The sequence below is a fragment of the Anomalospiza imberbis genome, chromosome 6 (assembly GCF_031753505.1).
Source record: "Anomalospiza imberbis isolate Cuckoo-Finch-1a 21T00152 chromosome 6, ASM3175350v1, whole genome shotgun sequence".
Lineage (NCBI taxonomy): Eukaryota > Metazoa > Chordata > Aves > Passeriformes > Viduidae > Anomalospiza > Anomalospiza imberbis.
Genome location: NC_089686.1, coordinates 20,291,665 through 20,304,068, shown reverse-complemented (window position 1 = coordinate 20,304,068; position 12,404 = coordinate 20,291,665). Strand labels below are relative to the sequence as shown.

Below are 12,404 nucleotides of genomic sequence, written 5' to 3'. Positions count from 1 at the left end.
AAGATACCACCTAAACCCATGAAGAAGAAGGAAGAAGAAGAAAGAAGAAAGGAACTCGAGACAACACCGTGTATCCTCCATCTTGTACCCATCTACAATATGCTAGAAATCCTAAAATCTATATTTCTCACCCATGTAACATACTAAACTACTCTCTACAATCTCTATAATCTATTTCACACTTTTGTGGTCTTTAGTTTACTTTGAGGCTTAGGAGGCCTTCTCCATGAATGATGGTCAAAGTCAGTGTTTTCCTGGGAGTCAGAGCACCCCAGGGCAGACAGGGGCGTATCCCCCTTGCCTTGGGTTCCCACAGCTGCCCAGGCCTAGGTGCCACTGTTGTAGGCAGTGTGCCACCACCTGGGCTGGTAGCTGAGGGTAGAGGGAGGCAGCACGACCTAAGCATTTACAGCTGTCCTTCCTCAGGGTCTCCTCCAGGCCCACAGGTGCTTACTGATCTGCAGCATTGCTGCTTTTAACAGTTCTTCATCGAGTCAGTGGCAACAGGATCTCCCATCTGTGCAAAAGGTTGTGACAGCTCTGCCAGCTGGCTTGACTTCCATTTCCCCCTTTTTATTGTTTTTTTTTCCATTCCCTCTTTATCCTCTTTCTCTATGGTAACCTGCAAGAGGCATGTAACATGGGAAAATCTTCTTAACTCTGAGTATTGTTCCATCAGTGTTGACCACTCCCACCTTCACTCAGTCCTTAGCACAACTTATGAACTCCACTTATCCCTTAGATCTCCACCAATAACTCACTTGTGTGAAGTCCACTCAAGCATAAATGAAAAATAATGTTGAATTCTGACTTGGCATACACAAGACATAGTAGGTTACATGTTTTCAACAGTTGTGGTGGTGTAAACTACATTTGTTAAATAACCTTCAGACTGAAGTCCTCTCTATTAGCTAGCCCCAGTAACAAGTTCAGGAACTCCTGTCTGGTATCTTTTGATGGGGAGGAGTTTGTTAGTGGGTATAGTGGGTACAGGAGGCCTTCCTCAAAGTCTTTCATTTCTACAGTAATACACACTACCTTCCCTGCTGGACTGCAGACTTTGTATAGAGACATGACTGGTTGGTTTAGAGTGGGTCCACTGATTAAGTCATTATTCACTGTGCACATTGCTGGAGCCCTGGCCAAAATAATAGCATCATTTACCAAGTTCTACCATTCTCACCTGTCCAATCTCACCTTTTTGCTGGAGTTTTCCACCTGCATAGCACAGCCAACAGGACTGAGGAAGATCTGCCCACTCAGGAGCCCTAATTCATGGTCTGATGAATGAATTACAGGGATTGATTGAGATGCTGGTGTTACTTGATTTCTGATACCTCTGACAGGAATGTAGTAGTCTCTTGCAAAAAGTTTGTACTTCACTGTGAAACAAAACTGCCAAAATGACTGGCATGTTACCAGGAAAGAATCAGGTTGCCATTCATACTCCTTTTCTCTTCAAAACAAGGCATTGCATGGCTACAGTTTCCTACCCTGGAACCTACCTGTGAGGGCCCAATTTTTCAGAGTTTAAATTTCAGATTTTAAACTAAATAGTTTAAAAATGTATCTTTTGGCCATGTTAGCAGTACTGCCTCAGACTGGTGTCATGCTCCTTTCCATATTTCACCAGACTGCCTTCCCAGAAAGTAAGACCTGTGTGCACAGCCCTGTCACAGTTTCTCAGGCACTAATAACCAGTTGTAGCACAGCACTGCGAACCCGAGTGCCTCTGGAGAATATTGCTGTGAACAAAATCAAACCCTCATGAGAAATGCCCCATTGAGTAAGACTAATGGTCCATTTAATTCATAGCAATTCAGCTGCTGCTTGGGGAGTCAAGCGAGTTGGCCACTTCCTGAAGTCTGTTCACCCTGGCTGCCTGCTGTATGGATGTTAAGGGATTCTACTTCATTTAGCATTTTGTTCAACTGGAATAACATACATGCATGTGTATAGTGCAGGAGCAGTGCTGATAGTCTGGGGAGCATCAGAAAGCATAAGCTACATAACAGCATTACTTTTATAGTTATCTGTATTTATCTGCCAGCATTCTCCTTTGTTTGCTGGGCAAGCATGAATCTTCCTAAGTTTGTTTGTTACCCTGTCATCTTTCTCCCCGATGTTTCTACCACTGACAACTCAGGGTGGCTTCACCAGGTTTAGCAATAATGTCAGCTGTACTGTTGGGTAGGCATTTCTATTTTAGCTGTCGGGCTGGCTAGACTTGAGCCCCATAGTGAAGATGGACATTACATCGAGAGCAAAGATTATGGGATTTGGATAAATTTTCTCCTTCAATGCAAAACTCGTGCCAAATATAGGATAGTGTAGGGAAAAATCTATTTGTGCACAAGATCAAAAGCTGATCCTTGATGTGTTAGAGAAGGAAATAATATAGAAAAGTTCCCACTCAATCCTATTTCATATTTGGGATTGTATCCCAAACAATCATATTTCTTTCTCTACCAAATGTTTGAAACAAAGACAAACCATCTTTTACAGCAAACATTTTGCTCTCAGAGACACACAGTCTACATTGAGTATCCTGAATGATTCCTGGCCTGTTCAGAAGCATCCTTTGCTTTTCCTTAGCAGGGCAAATTACTTACCACTGCAGCCGTAGCTAAATTAATACAAAGGGTCTAGGATATGGGGGTAGCTGTAGTTCATCTTCTTTGTAGTCCATCATGGAGCTACTTCTTTTAGAATAGAGATTTTTGAACTTGTGAATAGGAAGCTGCAGGGGGTGGGGAAAGAATAAATAAATTTTCTTCAGTATGATTTTTGGGTTGACCACCCTTTTTTAAAGTTCTTGGCAAGTACTAATGGGTTGCTCTACAAAGCGTATCTTTCAAGAAGACATTTGCAAAGGGATAACTGATGTATAAGTATTTGCTAATGGGGGAAGGATGGGACACACTTGAATCTAGAAAGTCAAAGATGCAAAGTGTCTGTGATTGCCACAGAAAACCACCCACTAGCAACTGAGCTGGAAGAAAGAACCACAAAATCACAATGCTAAGTTAAAACACATTCAATGTAAGCTGCAATCTTAATTTCTGTTTTTCTCTGTTGTTTAGTTGTTTATTTTAATTGATGTTTCTGTGGTTCACCTGAAAATTGTAAAAAAAAAAAAAAAAAAAGGAAAGGAAACTATTTTTCTACCCCCAAGAACAGACACACCTTATCTCCTACACCTGGAGAAACCACTACCAGAGCAGTATCAGCATGCACTTATTTTTCTTTGAAATAATTTCTGATCATACAGTGAAGAATAGAGTACTTAGTATGAGGTGTTACTGACAACACTGGTTTTTAATTTGCTAGTTCTTGAAACAAAGCAAAACTTGTTTTGTGATTATGTCTACTAGTGCCCCTTCCCTCTGAGGGGGGTGGTTGAGCAAGGAAAACAAAAATTGGTCTTAACTATATTACAGGATGACAAAATGATGCTCACCATCAGCACACCTTCCAGAGCTGTCATCATTGTCTTGTCCACATTACCAGTCTGCTCTTGTACTGGTGAAGTCTCCTGCTTCAGGCATGAGGACAACATACAATTTTCACCCAGTATCTTTATTACACTCTTACCTTAGAAACAATCTAAGCCATTGAACACTTTTCAGAAGGCTTTGGCAACACACTAGTATTATTAGTCAAAAAGTGAACCTTCTCACCCAATCTCTGAAATGGCATGTTTCCAGAAGAATGAGATGCACATTTTAGCTTCAAATTGCAATAGCATGTGTTAAAGGATAAAACAGGAACATACACAGAACTAAGGCAGTGTAAAAAATGTTCTTAAGGAAAAATGCTTCTTGAAGTTATATTCACACATTTTGAGATTAGAGGTTATTTTCTCCTCTAAGTCTCTCTTACTGCTTCCATTCACTGTACCAAAGAGAGAATATAACCTTAAATGAAATTTGAGAATTTTTTTTTGTTTGTGAGAGGTCGATTTTTTTATTCTTTTTGTTTCTTTGGGGTTTTTAAGTGTCCATACAGAGTTAAAAACAAATGGCCCAAGCCACAATCCAAAATGTTGGGCACAGGCAGAATTTAAAAGCAGACACATCATAATGAAGCTTTTCTAGATGCAACAAGCCCTCAAGAGTCAGAAGGGAGGCTGACACATAACAAAACTCACATGATATGACTTTCAGACAGTGTTCAGGTATTGAATAAAAATTCCCTAATTAAATAGTATTATATATATATATATATATATATATATATATATATATATATATATATATATATATATATATATATATAAATTGACATTCTCCTAACAGCCTGCTCACCATGATCTAGTAGCTGGAAGCCACAACCAATAAACATGTCCCTCTTGCCTTTAGCAACAGGTTTTCCAAAAAATGTTTTTTTCAGCAAGGCAGAAATGGAATGAAATAGCTCACATCACCCTTATTGCAAGGCATCTCTATTCTTATAGTTGGATTACTCTCACATCTGGAATTTGAAGCACAGCAATTTGCTTTACCAAAGCATATTGCAACACCAGTTTTAAGGGCCTAGTATATGTAGAATTCAACAGCCCTCCTCACAGCCCTCGGAGAGCTAAACATTCTCATCCCACAGCAATGTATTTTGCATCATGATCTTGCAGAGGGCAGACAATGTTTCAGTGAAGTATCATCTTTGAAGTGCTAGAGCAGGCAAGGCCTTCAAGAAAGCTGAAAAAAGTCCCTAAAATTCTGAAGATTAGAGCTTCTCTGAAAGGGTGTGACTTAAAGGAGTGTCTCTGAGTTACACATTAAGCTTTTATTTCATTATTAGTTTTGCAGAGTCTCAGGTCTGCTCTGCTCTTACCAAGTACTTACTGAAGCAAAATAGGAAATACAAATAATTTTTTCTTTAATATAGTCTGTTAACTCTCAGAATACCTATCATTTTTTATAACAACTTATATATACCCCTTTCTCATTAGGGCATGTCTAAACTGGACAATAAAATTATGTGTTTAGTTATCCAGTCAGAGCCAAATAGCTACCAACATAAGAAATCAATCTTCCCTGCCCCAAGTAAAATACCGAAGTTGCAACTTCACAGAAGACTTACATGAGCAGGAGATCAAGCAGAAATTTTCTTCTAAAGCTGCTACTAACAACTGCTCAACCCTTTCCTGTCAATGCCCAGGATTCTCTTTTAGCAGAATCATAGTTCCCTATCTGACTTATACACAAACTCCATGTCAGATTTTGCAAAACTGCTCCTTTTTAGGACCACTCCTGCCTCCTCTGCTTAGGAAATTGACTTTACTCAAGGAATTATTTCACACCTGTGCACCGTGGTCTTTATAACAGCTGTTTCTAGTAAATGATCAGCTATAGCTGGAGGAAACAAATAGGTCTTTTCCAGGCTCTTGCCATATGCTGCATTTATTTTACATTTATTTTACATTTATTTTTGCCATCGTGGTTTTTGTGGACCTGAGATTGTGGTTTTTTTCATGTTTCTGGTTGACAAAACTACACTTAATTTGTAAAGGCAAATCTTAATTGACACTCAGTTTTCTCATGACCCTCCAAAGTATTCAGTGATAATCAGAATTTCAGGTATTTGTACTTCCTTCCCATACCACTGTGTGCTCGTTCTGTCTCTGTGCCACTACTCTGCTTTTGCCAGTTCCTCACTGTGCTTTTTTTTTTTTTTTCTTCCCCTCCTGTGTTGGCTAATTTTTAACCTGGATCAGTTTCCTGATCTGGTTCATAGGGCAGCCCTACAAAAGACATGTTAATGCAACTGAAAGAGCTGACAGGAGTAGAAATAAGTGACTAAAGGAGGAAATGCTTCAAAACAACATTGTTGCCAAATGCTTTGTCATGTAGAAAAGTCTCCAGGCTTCCTTTTATCGAAGAAGAATTGACCATTACTAAAATGCATACCCGCTTGCTGTAATCAAACTCTCATGCTTGTAGCAGGAAGATTACTGGTCTTAGAGCATGGACCACCCCTTCATTTTTCACATGTGTGCATGTTTGACAGAACGCTGAAGTCTCCACAAACTGAATGATTTATAGTTTGAATACAGAGTACTGATGCTTAAATAGCTTAAAAAAGTCCCTAAAATTCTGAAGGTTAGAGCTTCTCTGAAAGGGCGTGAGGTAAAGAAGTGCCTTTGAGTTCCACATTCTGCATTAGTACCTTGCTGAAGTGCTTTTAAAGTAGTAGCACTATTCACACAGACTGTAACTGTTATGAATCACAGCTACTCAGCTGTGATGATGTTTCAGCAACAGCCAAAATATTGCTGGTTCTGATCCATGAAACCAAATAACAAAGAAGTCAGATTAAAAAAAGCTAGACTTAAAATACCAATTAGTCTCCTCATACACAATGTCCTACTTTACTGATCCAAAGCACAGATGTACATAGCATGCTGATAGATGTTTTTACTGATTACTGCCATATATTCCATCCAGCAGCTATGATGTGCAAAGGTCCACAGCAGAACTGAATTAACTTCAGCAAAGTTATTCCTGATATATACAGGCATCAGAGGATGAAATATCCATAGAGAAAAATATGGAGAGTGACCTATATAGTGTGCCTTTGGAAGCCTTAGGTACCTCAGGCTCCATGTGGTGACCTAAGATTGAGTAATTCACCTGGGGTATGCCAGAATACAGATACTCAGTGTGTAACTATGGCATGGTGCTGCTCTGTGTGAGTGATAACTCTGTGATTCCTTCAGGAGTGTGTGTGTTTGTGTAGCCTCAGCTTCCCTGGCACAGCTGTCAGAGTGGGAGACAGCACACAGGCTGCTGCCACCAAGCAGAGATGTGCTGTGGTGGATTTTACTCTGTGGTTTTTCCTTCAGCCACATGTTCACATGTCTGCTAAAAATGCTTTTGTGCGAGGCAGGTTTGTTCCACCTCAAATGCTCACTGCCTCCCACTTAATACTTCTGTTCCTTTGTGCCCAAGTAAGTGGCCTTGCAATCCACACCAGCTTCTGGATTGCTGAGAATTTCATAGAGCTGATTTAAGGGCAAGGAGTCTGCACATATAATGGAAAAAACATAGGTGTGTCCTACACTTTGCAGCCTGTTCAGAGGTGATCCTATGTCCTCTCTGGGACCCAGCATGAGAGGCATCAGACAGAGAAGCAGATTTTTTTTTTCTTCCCTTGATGAGTCCTAGGGTTGTTTTTCACAGGACTGGGTGGAATTTGCAGAAGACAAGTCCAGTTCAGTTTTGGCTGAATTTAGTCTTCCCAGAGAGGAACAGTGAACATAAACTCAGCTGGAACCAGCCTATGGCTTATGAATAGTTAATGTGGAGTTCTCATTCTGAGGCAATTTATCTAACTGCAAAACTGCTTTAGTGTGAGAACTGCTGGGCAGCTGGAGTGTGGCATTAAGAGAAAGGAAAACAGCAGGAATGAGCCAGCCCAGCTCATCCTGTAGTGGAGCCTTAGGACCCTAGGCATTTATTGTCATTCCTAACCTGTGACCAATTTCTAGAGCTCTTCTCTGCTCCAGTCTTCATGGTAATTGATATATAACCTGGGAGTCTTTGGCATACCAAGATTTTGACAGCTGCCAACATATTAAAAAATGGGAAGCGGCACTTATAGACTGGGACTCACCTTTTCCCTCACCTGCTTCCTAGTCCCTGCCTTGCTGCTTTGGACGAAAGGGAGTTCTTCCATCTTAAGCATCATCTTCCACTAGAGATCTCCCTAGATTTGCAATATGGCCTACTGACATCAGCCATCTCATTTCTCCCACTGAGACTCTGGGCAGATTAGTGGTCAGTGTGGCTGTGTCTCTGTTGAAAGAAAATATTTCTAGTGAGGCATCCCATCACATCTGTAATATTTGCATTATTTTATGGTATAAGCAGAACACCTGCTGAGCAGAAAACAGAACTTCCAGTTTATAGAGTTTTCAGACAGCTGGATTTTTGCTGGAGAGACTGACCCAGGCTCTGACCTATCTGTTCAGATGCAGACACAGTTTTAAACTTACAGGGTGAGGACGCAATGCTGCCTTTATTGGATGAGGTCTGTAGGCACAAGGGATGATTTTTCCCGAGGAGTTCTAGCTGTCACTGCAGCCAGCCCCTGGTCAGCTGGGCTCAGCTCTCATGAATGCTTTCCCTGGCCAGCTGTCCAGGAGGTGCTGATGGGTATCATCTAATGTGAAGCGAATGACAGTACCTTCAAAGGGATAAGGTCTCTATCCACATCATCTGAAAAGTTGTGTAAATATATGAGTGGTCAAAGAAAGTCCCTTGCCCTGCTGCCAAAGCCAGATGAAGTTGGGGATGAAGCTGGAGGATGCAACCAAGTGGTGTAGAATGAGAAAGACACTTTGTATTAGACCTGACAAAGCAAGATGACCAGCAGTAGTGTTTGAACTGTGCAGCTTATTCTCTTTCCATTACTGTAGATTTCTGGAAATCTTCATGTCCCTCCTGCCCACTTTCTAGCTATGGCTTTCAAGATAAAATTCACATCTCTTTCTGAATGGTGTGTCAGGCTATAGAGTGCTATATTGGTATCAGTGTAAATTGCAAAAGAATGAAGAGCATAGGGCAGGCACACTCAAGGTCTGTCACCCTGCAAATGCTGTAAGTCTGCTAAGGACTTTGTAGGGAGAAGATGTTCTGGGTTGAGGAAACAATGAAGGGACATTAGAACTGCATTCAGCTGGGGCTCTACCATTCCAAGGCAGCCATTTAATGCTGTCTTGGTTTTCCTATCACCTTAGAGGTACCATCCTTTATTTAACTCTTCAGATAGCTTGATTTCTTAATGTTTTAAATGGGCTATATAATATTTAAATAGAAGGTGATAGGAAAGAACAAAATTATATCCTAAAATGTATAGGCAATGGGTTTTCGGATGACTTGAAAATATCACATCCCCTGAAGTATATCTTAGTAGCTCCTAGGTTGAGCTCCTACATGTGACTTGAATCCAAACATTCAGACCCAATTACAAAATGTAACTAGCCTGGATTACCACTGATTTTATCAAAAATGTTCAGTTGTTCCCACATGAATGTGAAAAAGAATCTCTCTCAGGTAGACAATTTTTTAAAAGTTTTTTTTCATTTTGTGTAGGAGAATCCAGACATAATGGGGCTTTTTCTACTAAACTTAAGGAGGAGACTTGTATCAGGAAGGCAACTATAAGGAACTCTGATCATGGCTGCACTGTGAATGTTTCTATTCCAAGCTGAAAGTAAAAGAGGTAGCCACAAGAGGGAGGCAGAACTCCTATGGCAGTATAGTAACCCTAGCAAAAAACAAATCAGAAATCCACTTTCAAATTTTGCTTCTTTGAGCTAAAGCTGTGCAGTAGCTCTTGCACTGAGAACAATAATTGTTGGCTGTAACTCCTATGAATGTAGCCTCAATGCATGGTAAATACTAAATGGTTAATGTAAGTTGAAAATTAATAACTAATAAATCATTTTCCTAAACCTAAAATTTAGGTAAGAAACTACTTCAGGAGAGATTGAAACTGATTTTCATGTGTTTTTTTGTAGATGGGAACTAAGACTGCCCCCATTATTCAAAGGCATATAGTTGTATTTGTGCCAGGCTCTAATACAGAAAGTTCATTTTGTTTCTGAAAGAATACTTTTTATGACAATTTGCTTCTTAGCAAATACATTGTAAGGATGTATTTAAACCATTCAATTTTCACAGCACCTCAGCAAACGGATAAGGAACTAGCCTCAAATGGTGCTATTATTTATCCTATTAAGTACTTTCACTGGGCAACAGGCCTTCTAGATTCAGTGAGCTCAAAAAAGAAAGTAATTTGGATGGAGGGAGAGGGTAACTCTGGTGTTTAATTTCTGCTCCAAGGACTATTTCCATAATGTACTCAACAGAATTTCATAAACTGCAGTCAAGGATTGACAAACCTGGTCAGTGCTCTAAACCCTCAAAGTCTTCAATCCTTCTTTTCAGTCTTTAATTGTCTCCACCTCTGTACTCACCCTCTAGGTTGTCCCAAACAAGGAGAAGAAAAGGATCCCAAACCCCTTCACTTCCCAGCAGTGCAGTATTCTGACAAGTGCACAGCTCATTGTGAGTACAGCAGCAGGTTGGATTCCTCAAGAGAGGGAGAGTAGGGGAATACCTTGATTGAAAACCCAAGCTGGACTTGGCTGTATGGAACTGTGGTAGTTTGGGTCACATACAAGAACAGTTGGTGTTTGCAGACATCTTTCATGCAAATTTATGAGAGCTTCTGGGAATTATGTACTTCCAGAACAAGGTAGCAGCTGCATGGCGGTTGATGAGACAGGATTAGTGGGCTTGGCTGCCTGGACTTGGACTGAGCCACAGCGGCTTACCTTGGGGTGGTGGGGAGTGGCTGTCTCTTTTAAGAGTGTCCAGAAAATAAAAAGGTCAATTTTTTTGTTGAATTGTTCTTTCCATCAGTGCATAACTGATGGATATATATCTTTGCATGCCTATACAACACACACAAATGCTTTTGTTTTTTTATAGAAAATAGTTAAACATTATCCTATTACAGCATTTTTGTTGGAGATATTTGAAGTGCTTCATAGATGTAAAGTTAAAATGAGTATGTGCATGACTGTGCAGACAGGTAAGGATACTTGGGTGAAAAGACTAGTCAACATCACTGAAAAATTAATTTGCTTGTTGTCCTTTTCTCAGCTAAACACGGAATCAGCTGAGGTAGTCAACTCTTACACCCAGTTTTGAGATCCAACTGGGTTACAACAGGCCAAATTCTGCATGGAATTCAGAGTCTTGAAAACCAGTGAGACTTGTGATTCGTTGAGGCAGCTTGGTGCAGCAGGTCCAGGCAAGAACCTGGCAGTGACCACTAGAGAGCAACAGTCTCTTCACCTCTGAGAACCCACAGAGTGTGAGCACACAGCTAAGTACCTTATTCCAATCTGTGGTTCACTTCTCAAGGTAAGATCCATACCATGGACCCCAACTTACCAAGCAGAATGTCAGTCAACTCACATTTTCATCATGCCGTGTCTGCTGGCCCTGAACAATTTGAGAGCTGATTTTGACTGTGTGGTTCAGATCTAAATCTGTTTGTTCAAAAGCCTTCCAGTCCTTTAGAATATTCATATAAATTTTTACAGCATTTGTTCCTTTGTTCCCAACATCAGTATTTGTAGACTGGGACTCCCCAAGTCACATTTTTTTGCATAGTTCCTGACTTGTCACAGAACTTCATGAGGTATTAGCACACATTTTTCTCTGCTGAGATTGTAACTTCAGCATATCCCATTTTGCCACCAGCACTCTCCTGAGTGTTCCGCTTGCACCAACTGTCACTTCCCGACAGCCACAGCAAAGGATACCTGTAACAGTTTGGGGAAAAAAAATCAACCAAACCTGCTGACTGTTGCAGTGAGAAACAAGGTTTGGATAAAAGGGAGATGGGCACAGGGGATGCCACAGCAGTTGAACTCTTAATCTCAGTTGAAAACTGTCTGCAGTTTTGCTTTTGTTTTGGTTGACCTGAAGTCAGAACTCTGTTACTGTGCCTGCATTTGTGTACTGACACAAAGTTTTCCCACTTCATTCCTTTTCAGTCTGAGTACTCTCTGTATTAGTACGATTGCTGAACTGACCATGCCCTAACAAATTTGTTTGCTTCCACAGAGGAATTGAGCTCATCTTTTCAGTCCTGCATCAGGAAAACCTTCACATAAGAGGCTCCCAATCTGAGTTACTTTCAGCTGGATTCAGCCTGTATTCAACCTTTGCCTTCAAAAGCTCATTAGGCTCAGCTGACTGCTCCCAGTTTATCTACAGCCCCTGGGACAGTAACAACTGGGAGGCTGCAGAAGGCCCCCAACCAGGGAAGGACCAGTCTGCTCAGACCTCCTGAACCCCAGCATGTGTCCACCACTTGCTGAAGTACCCCAGTGCTACTGAACGCAGTACTACAGTCACCCCTGTCCATTAGGCTTTGCTGTCCCATTGTTCAGAGTGGAGAAAGACACGTTTCATAGCTAGTGTACAAAATAATATTCCAAATACTTTTTTATATACAGCAGTTGCTGTTAGCCTTCTGATACTGTGACCAAAAGGAGAATAATTTTTTCTGGAACTGGTGCACTTCATGTTTCAGACACATCTGCTGTGACCCATACCTGCACCTAAGCTAAAACAGTGGGCTACTCCTCCATCTTTTGCTTCATCTCCAGCTGACCTTCAGCACTTTTTGTCTTAAAAAATTACAATATATCTCGACTAGTCAGGGTGGGCAATCATGGTAACTAAGAGTACTGAAAGAAAACTGTGGTTTTTTTTCTGTCCAAATTGTGCTATCTCTCTTTAGTGATGTCTTTTGTTTGGGTACACATTGCACTGGCACTCTGACCTCCCCATCTCTTGTAGGATGTTATTTTGGCTTAT

General features: G+C 40.8%; 1 long non-coding RNA gene across 1 annotated transcript in view; it reads left to right on the top strand.

Annotated features, from left to right (window-relative positions):
* Positions 1–12,404, top strand: part of LOC137475423 (uncharacterized) — a 34,928-nt gene that overhangs the window by 3,299 nt on the left and 19,225 nt on the right. The window lies entirely within an intron of this gene.